This window comes from Aquarana catesbeiana, linkage group LG04, assembly GCF_042186555.1.
Source record: "Aquarana catesbeiana isolate 2022-GZ linkage group LG04, ASM4218655v1, whole genome shotgun sequence".
NCBI lineage: Eukaryota > Metazoa > Chordata > Amphibia > Anura > Ranidae > Aquarana > Aquarana catesbeiana.
The window spans coordinates 245,724,252-245,742,252 of NC_133327.1; the positions used below are offsets into that span (position 1 = coordinate 245,724,252).

Here is an 18,001-nt window from a genome sequence, read left to right on the forward strand (position 1 = left end):
CATTTCTAGTTTATTGTTGCAAAGTTAATTACCATTCTCATGCCATGTACTGCTGGCATGAAGGTTGTACTTTATAGTATGGATAGTGGAGGCACACACAGCATAGAAGCCTGTCTTGTGCCTCTATAGTGGCAGTTCAGTAGTTTGAACCTCTGGAAATTCCTTTTCCATTGGGATGAATGGATTTTCCACAAACCACTTTGCTTAATAAATAAGTCTGACTCTGGCACATACTTAGGCACTGGAGTACTATGGAGCTTCTCATGTCAGACCTGTAGGAGGAGAAGAGCAGAAAGAGGATGCAGTTTTCTGGTGAGTTATATCAAATGAACTTGTGCTCCAGCGCAGGACTAATACTAGTACAACATCTCCTCTGTCCTTCAGATTACAAGCTTAATCACTGGGAAATCCCATTCCGTAGTCAGGCACGCAACAGATCTGGGAGTGCTATTTTGTGAATTTAAATGGACAAAGTACCATGACTTCTAGCTCTTGGAAAAACTGAAGAATTTTAACCCATTGACACATCCCCCTCTGCTGATTCATTGATCTAAATTTCTTTAAATAGAGGGAGGGGTGCAAGCTTTTCCTTAGTCTGTACAGCTGCAGAACACAGAAACAGCTCCAGCATCACTTGAGGATCATATTCAACTACTGGGGTAGGTGGTATCTGGATTTTATGATTTTTCCTGTCATTCAGTGTTATTTAAATCTTCATAGTTAATGATTTTCTCAGTACATAATTGTGCAGATCCTGAAATAGAATGAGCTTCAAGTAAAGCAGAATTTGTGAATCAATTACACACATTACTTTACTTCATTAAACTTATTTACTAGAAGTTTAAAGTAATGGATAACAGCTGTTGCATTTATAGATCAGAATGGTTAGTAACCCAAACATGTGCTTTGCTAAGACTTTTCAATAATAGCAATACAATTACATTGTTAAAACAAAATCCTTAGTTATACAGTTTGTGTGTCACATTAATCTGTGTAATTCAGCAAATTGATTTTTCTTCCTGCTCATTTCTATCATAATGATTATACCATTCACAGAAATATTACATTTAGAGCGATACGTTTTCCTTTGCCATTTTTTTTTTTTACTACATCTGATGTTGTCCAGAATTGTATTGAACACTAATTATGGTGCAACAAGTCCAAATGTGTATACACAGAAACCAGGACAATCTAATACCGCATACTGCTGATGTGCAGAAATATCAGTCCTGAAAGAGCAGTGCTGGACTGTCTCCAGTCAAAATGACGTTATTTCTGGAAGGATGCAATGCATGTAAAATACAATATTGGGACCACATGAAATTATTTGTCAGGAAATCCTTCTACAACATGAAGACAATATTTTGGCTGCTTGTTTAGCTGCCTCCAAGACAAAATGCAGCTTGTTCATGGCTAAAGTGCTATGTTGAAGAACAGTGACTTAATATAGAAAACTATTTACCATTTTTTTTTCTACAGATGAAACTGATGTGCGTGTGTGGTTTTTTTTTTGTTTTTTTTTTTACAAAAGTAACTAAAAATATACTGTAAAGTGCAGCACTGAATTGTGGTTTATAATTCAGATTGCGCAGCAGTGAATATTGTAGACAACTGGAAGTTGCTCAAAGTTGTAGTTGTATCTACCATTGCTCCAATAATTGATTTTTTTGGGGTATTTATCCTAAAGTTGTGATAAGTGAGAGTAGAATTACTGAATTTGATTTATAGTGATAATTTGTTTATAACTAATACATATAATTTATGTTGTTACAGAGTGCTGGCAGTGTGTGTGTGTGTGTATATGTATGAGATACTGTATATATATATATACACACACACACACACACATAAAATATATATATATATATATATATATATATATATATATATATATATATAATTTTTTATAATTTTTTTTTTTTTTTATGGTTGAAGCCCTATAGCCGATACGGATATGAATAGCATAAGACTTACAACATGAAATTGACCTGAAGTGTGCCCTGGTCTGATGGTCGGTATACCAAAATAAGGGGGCATACCCAAGATTAGAAATGACTATTTTGTGAAGAGAAATGAATTCGAGAAATGCCCTGAAAAGGGGGATGGGAGGGTGGGTATCGCGCACAGGAAGCCGACAAACACCACAGGCGAGCGGGCTGGTTAAATACCCCCCGGGCTCCTCCCATAAATTCAGGCCACCATACTGGCCTTCATATACATACACACACACATATATATATATATATATATATATATATATATATATATATATATATATATATATATGTATGTGTGTGTGTGTGTGTGTGTGTATCTCCTAGATATGTAGGACTCTTTCAGTCAGTAGAATGGTCTATGGTCATGTTAGTCCAGCAGAATTTCAGCTTTGCATCCTCTGCTTCATAGCATAGGTATGCGCAGTCTATTGTATTAGGGTGTGTATCCCAAAGCTCAAAAACCTGGTACCAATCACTGTGTTTATTCACAGGTAAGAGGCCGGTAAATGACATAGGCTGTCACTAGAATAAAGCGTTCCTGGATGTGTCCCCATTTTTTAAAATGTAGTCCCCAGCTTGACTGCAGCATGATGGTAAAGTGCAGTGACAATTGGATCCACCACACAGTGAACCAACATCACTAGTTGTAGAGATCCAGGCGGCCGGGCTGCACATCATCCAGAGTTTCTATGGCAGCAGCATTTTTATCCCACTGACACAGCAGCATTTGTTCCTTCCACTGACACTGAAGCGTCGGCTTTTTTTCGTTCCATCGACACAGATGCAGCAGGATTTTTTCCTTTCATTGACACCACCAACATATGGGCATTTTTTCCATTCCCTGATGCCCCAGTGCCATTTCTTCCTTTGCCACTGTTAGCCTCATATTTTACAACACTATTAAACTCTTCAACACGCTGCAGTTTGCCACAATCATTGTTGAATGCAGCAACCAGTAAATACATTTTTCTTCTTGACAGCCTCAAGGTGTCCCTCCTAACTATGCATGCATTTCTTGGTGCCACTTATTTGAAATCTATTTATTTTGTCTTTATACTTTAAATGTCTGCCTCTTGTTCTAAAAGTCTCTGACTAATTGTTTGAGGGCATGTTTAAAGTGGTAGCTTGATTTTGTGGGTGTGGCTAAAAATGGGGGCATGGTTTTGTAAAGGGTGTGGTTACAAATGAGCATGGTCAGTAGGGTATACCTGGATTTCATTTTAAAAATGTGCCTACCTTAACCCAGGAAGATAAAAATCAATGAAGGAAAAGTAATATGTTTTTAAATTAAGTAATATGCAAATTGTAGCAGCCAACAACAGGCCATCAACAAGTGTATTTCATAGTTTGGATAGCCCTAAGCTTATTTATTTGTTCTATTCATTTTCGTCCATTCATTTTTTTTTTTTTTTCATAGACATGTTTAGCCAATTTTTACTACCATTAACTTGTATATTGGTCTAAACCTATACGGTAATTGATTATAGGCATTTATATAGCACTGAAGCGCTTCATATATTGTACATTCACATTAATCTCTGACCTTACAATCTAAAGTCGGATATACATGGATCGAAATTGGGCCAGTTCAACAGAAACCGCCGGCGGAAATTCAGTTCATGTATGGGCAATGTGGTTGTACAGAAGTCTATCTACTGATCAACTTCTGTACAACTACTCTGTTAGATTTTCCCTGTTCAATTCTCTGCCTGAAGCGCTGATCACTGTATTCTAACATTGGGGAAGCCTCCCCACTGTCAGAAGACAGTAGCTCAGTGGGGAGGATTCCCCATCCACATTGAGTGTGTGAATTGGGAAACTGAGCTGGTTGAATTAAAAAACAAACTCATCTATGGTCTGGGTCTCTATCTTACATGCATACATATACAGTGACTTGAAAAAGTATTCATACCCTTTGAAATTTTTCAATGTATTTTATGTTGATTTTATGTGATCAACGCAAAGTGGCACAGAATTGTGAAGTGGAAGGAAAATGATAAATGGTTTTTCATTTTTTTTACATTTAAATATATGAAAAGTGTGGCATGCATTTGTATTCAGCCTCCTTTACTCTGATACCTCTAACTAAAATCTAGTGGAACCAATTGCCTTCAGAAGTCACCCAATTAGTAAATAGAGTCCACCTGTGTGCAATTTAATCTCAGTATAAATACAGCTGTTCTGTGAAGCCCTCAGAGGTTTGTTAGAGAACCTTAGTGAACAAACAGCATCATAAAGGCTAAGGAACACACCAGACAGGTCAGGGATAAAGTTGTGGAGAAGTTTAAAGCAGGGTTAGGTTATAAAAAAATATGCCAAGCTTTGAACATCTCAAGAAGCACTTTTCAATCCATCATCCAAAAACTTTTATGGAAAGAGTATAGCACAACTGCAAACCCACCAAGACAAGGCCATCCACCTAAACTGACAGGCCGGGCAAGGAGAGCATTAATCAGAGAAGCAGCCAAGAGGCCCATGGTAACTCTGGAGGAGCTGCAGAGATTCACGGATCAGATGGGAGAATCTGTCCACAGGACAACTATTAGTTGTGCACTCCACAAATCTGGCCTTTATAGAAGAGTGGCAAGAAGAAAGCCATTGTTGAAAGAAAGCCATAATAAGTCCCATTTGCAGTGTGCGAGAAGCCATGTGGAGCACACAGCAAACATGTGGAAGAAGGTGCTCTGGTCAGATGAGACCAAAATTAAACTTTTTGGCCTAAAAGCAAAACGCTATATGTGGGGGAAAACCAACACTGCACTTCACCCTGAACACACCATCCCCACCGTGAGACATGGCGGTGGCAGCATCATGTTGTGGGGATGCTTTTCTTCAGCAGGGACAGGGAAGCTGGTCAGAGTTGATGGGAAGATGGATGGAGCCAAATACAGGGCAATCTTAGAAGAAAGCCTGATAGAGTATGCAAAAGACTTGAGACTGGGGCGGAGGTTCACCTTACAGCAATACAACAAACCTAAACATACAGCCAAAGCTACAATGGAATGGTTAATATCAAAGCATGTTCATGTGTTAGAATGGCCCAGTCAAAGTCCAGACCTAAATCCAATTGAGAATCTGTGGCAAGACTTGAAAATTGCTGTTCACAGATGCTCTCCATCCAATCTGACAGAGCTTGAGCTATTTTGCAAAGAAGAATGGGCAAAAATGTCACTCTCTAGATGTGCAAATCTGGTAGAGACATCCCCAAAAAGACTTGCAGCTGTAATTGCAGTGAAAGGTGGTTCTACAAAGTATTGACTCAGGGAGGCTGAATACAAATGTACGCCACACTTTTCACATATGTATTTGTAAACATTTTTGAAAACCATTTATTTCCTTCCATGTCACAATTATGTGCCATTTTGTGTTGGTCTATCACATAAAATCCCAATAAAATAAATTTACATTTTTGGTTGTAACATGGCAAAAGTGGAAAATTTCAAGGGGAATTAATATTTTTTCAAGGCACTATACATAGGAGGGCAAATTTATAGGTACCAATTAACCTAGTACAAAACAGGTCAGTATACGCGCTACTTAATAATGTTAGACATAGTATTATGAGCAGCCAGCACAAATTGTTGGTCAGCAAAACATAAGAATATAACAAGTCCACATGCGGCGCTAAATGGGAAGTAAATCCAAGAAGGGAGAGTTGATAAACCCGTCACCAGTTAACAATGTGTATAAAAAGCACACCGCACCACGTGGAAATCCGTCTGGTAAGCAGATTGGATTTCCACGTGGTGCTGTGTGCTTTCTTATACACTTTGAAGCTGGTGACAGGTTTATCAACTCTCCCCTCTTGGATTTACTTCTCATTTAGCGCTGCATTTGGACTTTTTATTTCAATAAACCTACACTCATTGAAGTGTGGGAGGAAGCTGGAGTACCCAGAAGAAACCCACGCAAACACTAGGAAAGTTCTATAGTGTCCTGACAGGTATTCACACTGGGGACCCCAAGATAAATACTTATATCTATTATATACCTTTTTTATTTAGTAAAACACGTCATTAGTTAGGTGAACCACTTGTAACCACAGACTAAATAAAATCACTTAAGGGTTTAAGAATGTACTTTATGAAGCATTCATAGTCAGGACTGGTGTGGGTTTCACTGGTGGCTTGGTGGGGAGTGATGGCATCCCACCAATATGGAACAGTGGATATATAACAAAATTTCATTAGAATAACCTTCCATTTTTTCAAATTTTCACATTGTGATATTATTTGTGTGTACCTATAAACAAACAAAAAAAAAACCAGAATCTATATTTGTTACTATGTAGAGATATCCCAACCTTCTGTCTCCTCTATTAAATAGCAGGACTATTACTATAGAGGACTCGAAATTTGCCTGGAGTTCTGCTTTAAAAACAAAACCTTTTCATTACTTATCTACTGACCACAGAACAATATCTATCCTTGACCAACACTTCCTATCAGCTTAGTTTGCTGGAAGAAGTAGCCAGTGCAGTGTTGATTAACTAAAGCTAAACCCATGGCCTTCCCATGTCCTCTTCTCTTCTGTTTTCTCAGCAGTATTGTGGGAATGTATGTGTATTTATGTCTTTGCACAAACAAACTCTGTACAGCTAATATGTCATTTCCCATGTACTCCATAAATGTTCATACTAATAAACAGAGATAAGCAAACCCTGATTTAGATGCATTGCACCAATTTACTTCATGTTTTCTGAACTTTAGTGGCTTTTGCTTTGCTGCCCACTCATCCTTTTACTATAGCCAGCTTGGCAGAATTCTATTATAACATCAGACACAATTCTCTATATTTACAGTAAAAGCATTGCAGGAAGAAAGTAATCACCATTTCCCGGATACAGTATATATTTCCTCAGTGGTAGTGAGTGCCATGATCAGTCACTACATCTTGGGGGTTTCCATAATGTCATCATCATCAAAGATAAAAACAGTGTACTTGCTGTCACGATTAGCTGTCAGCAGGTCTTACTTATATATGTAGCTCATTGTGCTGTCAACATACATAACATTGCTGTTATATGACTTCACACACCGAGAAACAGCAGGAGTTGGGTATTGTGAAGTTCAGAGTTTGTTAATGACTGAAGGTAAAACAGAATAAACTGGAAGTAATTATGACAGTTTGTGTACTTACTCTCCCATACCTCCCAACATTTTGATAAGGGAATGAGGGACACCTACTAGCAAACGTATGTAAGCATAGGACACGCCCCCTGCCATGCCCCCTTTAAAGGAGAATTATTTTACCACTACTATTGCTTTATATTGGCTTTTAAAAATTACAAATGCAGCAATTTAGAAATCGGATGAAAGGTTTAGCACTAGGAAACATTTTTTGATAGATAAAAAGTTCAACTATAAAGATCAGACCAAAATGAGGGACAAATGAGGGGGAAAGGGGGACAGAGGGACATTGCTCCAAATTGGGGACAGTCCCTCGAAATCAGGGACAGTTGGGAGCTACAGTAAATCACAAAAGTAAGTACACCCCTTACATTTTTGTAAATATTTTATTATATCTTTTTATGTGACAACACTGTAGAAATGATACTTTGCTACAATCCAAAGTGTCAATATTTGAGTGGCCACCATTTTTTTCCAGCACTGCCTTAACCCTCTTGGGCATGGAGTTCACCAGACCTTCACAGGTTGCCACTCAAATCCTTTTCCACTCCTCCATGACGACATTCCGGAGCTGGTGAATGTTTGAGACCTTGTGCTCCTCCACCTTCTGTTTGAGGATGCCCCACAGATGCTCAATAGGGTTTAGGTCTGTAGACATGCTTGGCCAGCACATCACCTTTATCCTCAGCTTCTTTAGGAAGGCAGTGGTCATCTTGGAGGTGTGCTCGGCTTCAGTATGTCGCAGTACATGTTGGCATTCATGGTTCCCTCAATGAACTATAGCTCCCCAGTGCCGCATCACTCATACAGCCCCAGACCATGACACTCCCACCACCATGCTTGACTGTAGGCAAGACACGCTTGTCTTTGTACTCCTCACCTGGTTGCCGCCACACACGCTTGACACCATATGAACCAAATATGTTTATCTTGGTCTCATCAGACCACAAGACATGGTTTCAGCAATCCATGTCCTTAGTCTGCTTGTCTTCAGCAAACTGTTTGCAGGCTTTCTTGTGCATCATCTTTAGAAGAGGCTTCCTTCTGGGATGACAGCCATGCAGACCAATTTGATGCAGTGTGCGGCGTATGGTCTGAGCACTGACAGGTGGACCCCCCCACCCCTTCAACCTCTGCAGCAATGCTGGCAGCACTCAAACGTCTATTTCCCAAAGACAACCTCTGGATATGATGCTGAGCACATGCACTCAACTGGTCCACCATGGCGAGGCCTGTTCTGAGTGGAACCTGTCCTGTTAAACCGCTGTATGGTCTTGGCCACAATGCTGCAACTCAGTTTCAGGGTCTTGGCAATCTTCTTATAGCCTAGGCCATCTTTATGTAGAGCAACAATTCTTTTTTTCAGATCCTCAGAGAGTTCTTTGCCATGAGGTGCCATGTTGAACTTCCAGTGATAAGTATGAGAGAGTGAGAGCGATAACACCAAATTTAACACACCTGCTCCCCATTCACACGACATCGGAGAGGGAAAATGGCTAATTGGGCCCAATTTGGACATTTTCACTTAGGGGTGTACTCCTTTTTGTTGCCAGCGGTTTAGACATTAATGGCTGTGTGTTGAGTTATTTTGAGGGGACAGCAAATTTACACTGTTTTACAAGCTGTACACTCACTACTTTACATTGTAGCAAAGTGTCATTTCGTCAGTGTTGTCACATGAAAATATATAATAAAATATTTACAAAAAAATGTGAGGGGTGTACTCACTTTTGTGAGATACTGTATGCTCTCCTTTTATATGTGTAGCAGTGTTGCCGAGTTACCAGATTGAAATGTACTGAATTTACTGGCACAGCCAAGTTTTTAAGGGCATTTCCAAAGGTTACAAAATTACAGTTTTAGGTGCAAATTTCTATATTTAGGCTAAAAACAAGTACAATAAGCAATTTGCAATGTGATTTAAGGCAAAAAAAACATATTTATTTTTGATATAGTAAGTAAGTAGGTCAGGGACAGGACTCAGGAGGGCAAACAATTAGAATGGGCAGGCGCACACACATGGAATTGACTCTCACAGAGACACTGACAGCAGCACAGATGATGATGACACCTAACCGACACAACAGGTCCCCTTCTGAGTCACAGTGACAGTCTCTCTCCACGCCAGGTGGTCCCTTCAGTCCACTCCAGTCCAAACAGCACTGACAGTCCTGCTCCTGGCTTGACGCGCTCCAGTCCCGCATACCTACACATCTTCCTCCGGCTGCCCCCCTTGGCTCGACACACTCAGGCACTGCCTCTGCCACATCCACCCCCGAACACACAGTAGCAGGCACTTGGATGGTCACTGCCATCTTCAGGCCAGAGCTGCGCATGCGCAGTTTTAAGCCAAGCATCACAGCCATATTTTTTACTGGCAACCTTTTCCTGTCACCGGCATTTACTGGCAGGAAAAAAGTGCCTGTTTTTTACTGGCTGCCAGTAAAAATACTGGCGGTTGGCAACACTGATTTGTAAGAAAAGAAAATTCTACATGAATATCGCATATTTTTTGTACTGTTGAAATTATACAACAAATCTCAACCTTGCAGCATTCTTGTTCCACTGACATAATACTAGCATTATTAGCCTGATTGATCAATTTATGGTTGTGCCGGACAGCAGTGATGTATAGCTTCAAAGTTACAGGTTTTAATGACGTATTATTTGGGCAATAAGTCTAAAGCCTGGCCGTACATGGATGGAAATCGGCAAGTCCCTGCTAAACCGGCTGAAGTTCGATTCATGTATAGCCACCCTGGTTGTACAGAAGTCAATCTACTGCAAAGACATGCTGGAAGGGTAATTGGCTTCTGTCCAAAAATTGGCCCTAGTATATGAATGTGAGTTGGGGACCTTGGATTGTGGGCTCCTTGAGGGTAGGGATTGATGTGAGTGTGTACTCACTCAGGTTGAACTGGATGGACTGGTGTCTATTCAACTTTACTAACTATGTAACTATGTAAATGATGTCTGTACAAGCACCCTGTCGGATAAATGCTGTTCAACTACCGCCATTGGCTAAAGGTGGCAGTGCTAATCAGTGTATTCTGATGATGAGGGGGTCTCCCCCCTGTCCGAATATGATAGCTCAGCAGAAGGATTCTCGCATCCATCTTGAATGTGTGGATGGGGAAATTGGGTCAGGTTTTTTGTTTTTGTTCAACCCTCTGGTTGAACAAAATAAAACTGACCCATAGAGCCAATAAAAAAAAAACTGACCCATAAGGCCTGCATCATTTTATTAGTCTTCTACATGCTTTGGTTCTACGTAAATTTTGTTTGTGTGTGTGTGTACAGTTATTGGTTGACTGTGTTGTGTTTTTACTTGTGCACATCCTGGTAAAATTCCTTATGAATTAGAAATTGCTTGATCAAATTGAAGCGCCTACTCGTGGGGGTCTAAACAAATGTATGCACATTTTAATATCCTTCAAGAAAATAATACATAGCTGTGCCATGTTTGGGGAAAATAATAATGTTTTGGTGCATAACAAATCACAGCGTAGACCAGCAGTTACATTAAATACAGCAATGTCAAAAAAGAACGAAGACTCAAATTACTGCATGGTGTGTGGCCGCCATCACTTTCCTAGCATGCCCATTAAAGTTTATATACGCTTAACTTACTTGCTTCCAGACATTCCTTGTTTATACTAAGTAAATCCTATTGGTAAACACAGACTTCTATTACAGTATGCATATATGTTTATATACACATAGAGGTTTACATCTATAACGTACAGTATACATACGCAGCTGCATAAGATTATTTAAAAAGTAATATGGTTGATTTACCTATATGATACTAAATCCTGTATAAATGAATGTGCGTACTTCTTCCACAAACCCCCAGATGTAGTACAATCTCCTTTGACTAAAAAAACATCTATATCATGGTGCCCCCTGGCCAAATGAACAGTGGATATATACTGGTTTGAGGGGACATCATGCTTTGAAATCTAAATTGTTATTATTTATATTATTATACAGGATATACAGTGCATCCGGAAAGTATTCACAGCACTTCATTTTTTCCACATTTCGTAATGTTACAGCCTTATTCCAAAATGGATTAAATTCAATGTTTTCCTCAAAATTCTATAAACAATACACCATAATGACAACCTGAAATTTATTTAAAATAAAAAAGGAAAAAAATCACATGTACACAGCCTTTGCTCAATACTTTGTTGAAGAACCTTTTGCACCAATTACAGCCTCAAGTCTTTTTGAGTATGATGCTACAAGCTTGGCACACCAAGTTTTTGGGCAGTTTCTCCCATTCTTCTTTGCAGGACCTCTCAAGCTCCATCAGGTTGGATGGGGAGCGTCGGTGCAAAGCCATTTTCAGATCTCTCCAGAGATGTTCAATCGGGTTCAAGTCTGGCCTCTGGCTGGGCCACTCAAGGACATTGTCCCGTAGTCCCATAGCCACTTCTTTGTTTAGCTTGGCTGTGTGCTTAGGGTCCTTGTCCTGTTGGAAGATGAACCTTCCCCCCAGTCTGAGGTCCAGAGCAGGTTTTCATCAAGGATGTCTCTGTACATTGCTGCATTCATTTTTCCCTGGATCCTGACTAGTCTCCCAGTTTCTGCCACTGAAAAACATTCCGACAGCTTGATGCTGCCACCACTATGCTTCAGTGTAGGGATGGTTTTGGTCAGGTAATGAGCAGTGCCTGGTTTCCTCCAGACATGACGCTTGCCTTTCACGCCAAAGAGTTCAATCTTTGTTTCATCAGACCAGATCATTTTGTTTCCCATGGTCTGAGAGTCCTTCAGGTGCCTTTTGGCAAACTCCAGATGGGCTGTCATGTGCCTTTTACTGAGGAGTGGATTCCATCTGGCCGCTCTACCACACAGGCCTGATTTGTGGCGTGCTGCAGAGATGGTTGTTCTTCTTCCATTCATGGATGATGGAGGCCACTGTGCTCTTTGGGACCTTCAATGCTGCAGAATTTTTTCTGTACCCTTCTCCAGATATGTACCTCAATACAATGTTGTCTCAGAGATGTACAGATAATTCCTTGGACTTCATGGCTTGGTTTGTGCTCTGACATGCACTGTTAACTGTTGGACCTTATATAGACAGCTGTGTGCCTTTCCAAATCATGTCCAATCAACTGAATTTATCACAAATAGACTCCAATCAAGTTGTAGAAACATCTCAAGGATAATCAGTTGAAGCAGGATGCACTTGAGCTCAATTTTGAGTGTCATGGCAAAGGTTGTGAATACTTATGTGCTTGTGATTTTTTTTCTGTTTTTTTTATGTGTAATAAATTTGCAAAGATTTCAGACAAACTTGTATTGTTTGTAGAATTTTGAGGAAAATAATGAATTTAATCAATTTTGGAAGAAGGCTGTAACATAACAAAATGTGGAAAAAGTGAAGCTCTGTGAATACTTTCACTGATGCATTGGGCAAGTGAAAGCCAGTGAAGGGATCAATAGAGTCTGGCAGCAGCATTCATGATAGATGGAAGAGGAGGTATAGACTGTGTCAAGTAGAAGGGAGCTGCAATGGTTGAGGCAAGAGGTAACAAAGGAATTCATTAATAATTTGGTGGTGTAGTTAATTAGGAAGGGGCAGATTCTGGAAATGTTACTGGGGTGAGGTTCCAACATCCTTTGTCATCTTGATGTTGTTGATGTAAGAAATATATTATAATCACCATGTCTGGTGATTTTCAGTCTGTAGCTCCACTCTGAGACGCCAAACCTTTCGTCTGAAATTGGCCATTTCATACTGTGCATGTGCACCATGGCCTTTAGGTGCACCTTAAAGTAATATTAAAGTTTTGTTTTTAATTGTAAAAAAAAAACATGGTATACCTACCTACTCTGTGCAATGGTTTTGCACAGAGCAGCCCTGATCTTCCTTTTCTGGGGTCCCCGCCGGTGCTCCAGGCCCCTCCTCTTTGACGAGTGCCCCCATGAAAAGCCACTTTCCATGAAGGCACTGTTGGCTCGATCCCGGGCTGCCCTGTCTCTGTCTATTTACACAGACCCGGCAACTTTGCCCTCCAAAACAACCCCCGCTCCCTCGTCACAGCATTTGATTGACAGTTGCTATCAATCTGCCCAGTTAGCAGGGAAATAGCAGCAAGAGCCACTTCTTTCGTGCATGTTGTTGGATCAGATCAGGCTCAGGTAGGAATAAGGGGGGTTGGGGAGATCCCGGGCAGCTGCAGGTGTGCACTGTAAAGTAAACAGTACCAATGCTCAGATTACAATGCATTACAACGTCTACCCTTTTAATATAACTTTTTTGAAATGTCATAATGACATTTTATTCACCATTCTGCACTGCAGTGTGATATGGTGTGGTGCATCGCAACATACTGAACTGAAAAAAAAAGTAGGACATGTCCTACTTTTTTCAGTGTACACCACAGCAGCATGGTGGGGTGAACTGAATACATAGGACACAAGGCAAATTGCCTTGTCTAAGAAGTGGGCTGCATTGAGCAAGGCTGCCCAGTGTAGAGAAATGCATTTGATGTGAACAGGCCCTAACAATAACACTGACACATGCTGTAAGCCACTCTGTTGCTAAAATAAAAATGCGCAAAAATGGCTCCCTGCAAAGAAGACACTTTAAGTAAAACTAAAATGGCAGTTACTAACTAAGTGTTATAACCCCTGCCAGTTTTTTGTGCCATCTGTTTCCCATTGGGTAGAATTCCATTCACTTACTGTACCATAGCCAAAACAAGAAGTGATAGGAAATCCCTCCAAAGTGAGGGCTTCCCTGGCTGTCCCCATTGGAAGATTTCCACTCTACTCCTGTTTTGGTGACAACCCAAAATTTGGAATTTTATTTCACTTTCGGTGATAACAAAAAATATGACAAATAGAGAGGGTGAAACTCCCCAATGGGGGCTCAGACGACAATAAATACCTGAACGATGTTCTAATCCCTATCCACTCTACCCAGAACTAAAAAAAGTTTTGCCTTTAGTCATACTTTAATAGTCACCCATACTGCTGCCTGTGCCACTAAGCTCTTGAAGAGAAACCTTTTTCTAATGTTGTGCGATGAACAATGTATATGGCAGGTTTTATTAATTCACCACATCTTATTTATATGAAGCACTGGGCCCCTTTATTTGGATTTCAGTAGTAGCGTAGTATTTGAACACAACATGCAGTATAATGGATTTTAATTGTGGCTGATGAGGCTCAACATAACTGTAATACTTCCCCAGAAAGTGCAGTAAGTGTGTAATTAAAGCAGATCACATCTGAACAAATCCCAAAAGTTGTTGCAAAACTCCTCTTTGAAAGGGTTGAAGAGAATAGTTAGTTATAGCATGTCCTGCGTCACCTGCATGCCAGAAAAAACTCAGAACTATATGTTCTTGTTCATGTATAAGTGCTGCTCTATTCTGTGAAAAAGGAGTAACTATTAGAATCTTTCTCTTGCAGCAGCTTCACGAAGCCTTATGAAACTGGACCGTTAGGATGTGAGGGCAGATGAGGATAAGAGGCTGCAGGCTGGATTCTTCTACTTAGCTGTACTTTTGATAAGCACTCATGTTTATAACTTTGACCAAGGAAAGCACACTGCAGGATTATGAATATAACAGATCGGGGAAAGTGTAAACTGTTAACATTTGTCAATTCAAAGGGTAATTAAATATCAATGTCTACTCTGTGAGAAATGCATGCAAACATGCCTGCATAAAATAATTAGAGCTGGGTGACTACATCTGACAAGGAAAAGTATATCCCAGTTAGAGCTTGGCCTATTTCTATCACATACCGTACTTGGACTTTTGGTTCCTCAGCAGGCGGTGGTCTACAGGTTGTTATTTCCTGTGGACTGTTAACAATAGCTACAACCAAAGAAAGTTTAGTGCAGTTACTGTGCTTATTTCCTAGGAATGAACCACCAATTGTATTTCATCCGGCTGAGCACAGAGTATTGCTCAAAAAAAAGTCAGATATTGTTTTACATTCTGTCACTAGCAAATAACCTAGAGCAGGGGTCTCCAATCTTTTCAGTATCAGGGCCACGTTTTCTATATTTTGCAAATATTCAGGGGCTGAAAAAAACTGTTTTATAAATGAATGATTAAATGTTAATGAATGATAAACATGCTACAAGAAATACCTTCAGATCAGAAGTCCCCCCCCATTCACATGAAAAGTACCCCCTTTCCCATCCAAAGACCACCCATCATATCAGAGTCCCCTTTTAAATCAGATGCCCCCCCATCATATCAGGAGTCCCTCATTTTAAACCAGAGGCCCCTTTCACATCAGAAGCCCCCCCATCACATCAGAGCCCCCCTTCCGTCAGAGTCTCCCTTTCATATAAGATCTTCCTTTCAAACCAGAATCAACCCATCAAATTAGAGTCACCCCTTTTGAATCAAAAGTCCACCCATACATCAGAGCCCCCTTCACATCAGAGTCCCCCTTTTTATATCAGAAGTCCTGCATCACCTTAGAGCTTCTCTTTCATTAGAGTCACCATTTTACATCAGAGTTGCAGTGGGCTGGGTAAAATTTTGTAGTGGGCTGGATGAGGCCCTTGGGAGATGAGACCCATGACCTACAGACACCATACATTTATCTGCATAGTTTGAATAGAATATGGAATTATTAAAACCCCATCAAGTTATTTTAGAGTCTGTATTCCACTGGGGAGGGTTTCCTACACTTTCTGTCCCAGGGATGCAACAGGAAATGAGCAGAAATTTCCCTAAAGTGAAGGGAATTCCCATATTAACCAGCTGTTATCAAAACATTTGTCCCCATTGAATAATCTACCATCACATACTACTCTGATGTCAACTCTAACACTTTGAATTTCTCCTCACATCCTGTCTTGGTGACAATGTGACCAGGACACATAGTGAGTTGAATTTCCCCAATAAGAATACAGGCAGCAGTAACAACTCTGCAAAGGGTCTGACCCTTCCTTGCTCTATTCAAAGAAAAAAAAATAAGATTTTGCCTTTAGATACACATTAACCACTTCAGCCCCGGAAGATTTTACCCACTTCCTGACCAGAGCACTTTTTGAGATTCGGCACTGCGTCGCTTTAACTGACAGCAGTTTTTATTTTTTGCGCTATAAACAAAAAGAGCAGCAATTTTGTAAAAAATACATTATTTTTTACTGTTTGCTATGATAAATATCCCCCAAAAATATATAAAAAAAACAATTTTTTCCTCAGTTTAGGCCAATATGTATTCTTCTACATATTTTTGGTAAAAAAAAATCTCAATAAGCGTACATTGATTGGCTTGTGCAAAAGTTCTAGCGTCTACAAAATAGCGGATAGTTTTATGGAATTTTTATTTATTTTTTTTTTTTTACTGGTAATGGCAGTGATCAGTGCTTTTTATCGGGACTGTGACATAATGGCGGACACGTCAGACAATTTTGACACATTTTTGAGACCATTGGCATCTATACAGCGATTAGTGCTATAAAAATGCATTGATTACTGTAAAAATGTCATTGGCAGGGAAGGGGTTAACACTAGGGGGCGATCAAGGGAAATAATGTGTTCCCTAGTGTGTGTTCTAACTAAAGGGGGGAGTGGACTGTGTAGGGGAAGAGATAGGTCGCTGTGCATACTCTGTATGAACAGACGATCTGTCACTTCTCCCCTCGGAGAACTGGAAACTGTGTGTTTACACACACAGATCCCGGTTCTCCATGTGCCCAGAGTGATCGCGGGAGCCCGGTGATAGAAACTGCCGGGCACTCGCATCGGCTCCGTGGGCGAGCAGGGGGTGCGCGCGTGCCCCTAATGGTCAAAAAGGATACCGATGTAACATGACGGCGGTTCGCACAGCCGAGCCATGTTGCTGCAGTATAACCGTGGCGGCTGGTTGGCAAGCGGTTAAAGTGAATCTTCAAGAAACAGAAGTAGTTGACCTGCCATTGCTGACTTGTTATTAAAGGTGCAGGCTGTGTGGCTGTTACCCAGATCCTCAATTCACTATTTTGTAAGCCAATCAACTGGAGCAAACATACAGCCAGTGCTGAAGTCTGAATTCCTATTCTGTATATCTGTTCCATGGTAGTGGTATACAAAGTATTGGGGTCTTGGAGCTTGAAAAAACAATTCAGCAACAAAAGCTTCTTTAATTTATTTCTCATAAGTGTAGCACTACCCCCGCAATGGCTGCTGGTGACTGCCTCCCCTCCTCCTGCACAGCCAGGCAACACCTATTCTTGGCTTTCATCGAGACACAAGAAGTCGGTCCCTTGGCTTTGTGTTTGATGTTTATTAGGGGTAACAAATTGGATGGGGTGAAGGGATTTATGGGATGCCCAACTTGAAGCTTAGAACAACAAAAGGGGGACAACTTTCTCTTTTGTATAAAAAGATCCTGAACTGCTTCCTTCCTTTCCTCACACAGTCCCTAGATTAATAGCAAAAGTCCATTACAGACTAGGAGCTCTCAGCCACTCTTGGATATAGCACAACAAGATGAGGCAAACTGCATGCAGGAGTGTATCTTCTCCTTGTGTAGAACTTCTCCCAGCTACACTTTCTTGCAGGCACTACCATCCCTCTTGGCTGCTCTGAAGATCTCCCAGGGCCAGGCTAAAACGCTATCCTTTAGAAAGCTTGCTACATGTGGCAGTCTCTCTCCTGGGTGTGCTGATGTACTCACTCTGTTCTCCTTGCTCCTGCTGCTCTCAGGCAAGAATCCAAATCAAACCGCACCTCTGAATAGATCCTCCTGAGCCAGACCAAACCCAGCCTGGAGCTGGGGTCCCCCCTAGACCTAGGAGATCCCTCCTAGGCCACGACAGCCTCCTCAGCACTCCATCTTCCATCCAACTCCCCTGCTAGCACAACTCATCCATATTTAAGGTATGGCTCAGTCACCCTGCCAGGA

At 40.7% G+C, this 18,001-nt stretch overlaps 1 protein-coding gene across 1 annotated transcript in view; it reads left to right on the forward strand.

Annotated features, from left to right (window-relative positions):
- The first annotated feature begins 355 nt into the window (after positions 1-355).
- LOC141139832 (uncharacterized) overlaps positions 356-18,001 on the forward strand; it is a 42,334-nt gene continuing 24,688 nt past the window's right edge. Inside the window, exon 1 of the mRNA XM_073626353.1 lies at positions 356-659. The gene's annotated coding sequence lies outside the window, so the exon portion shown is untranslated. The remainder of the gene's footprint in view (positions 660-18,001) is intronic.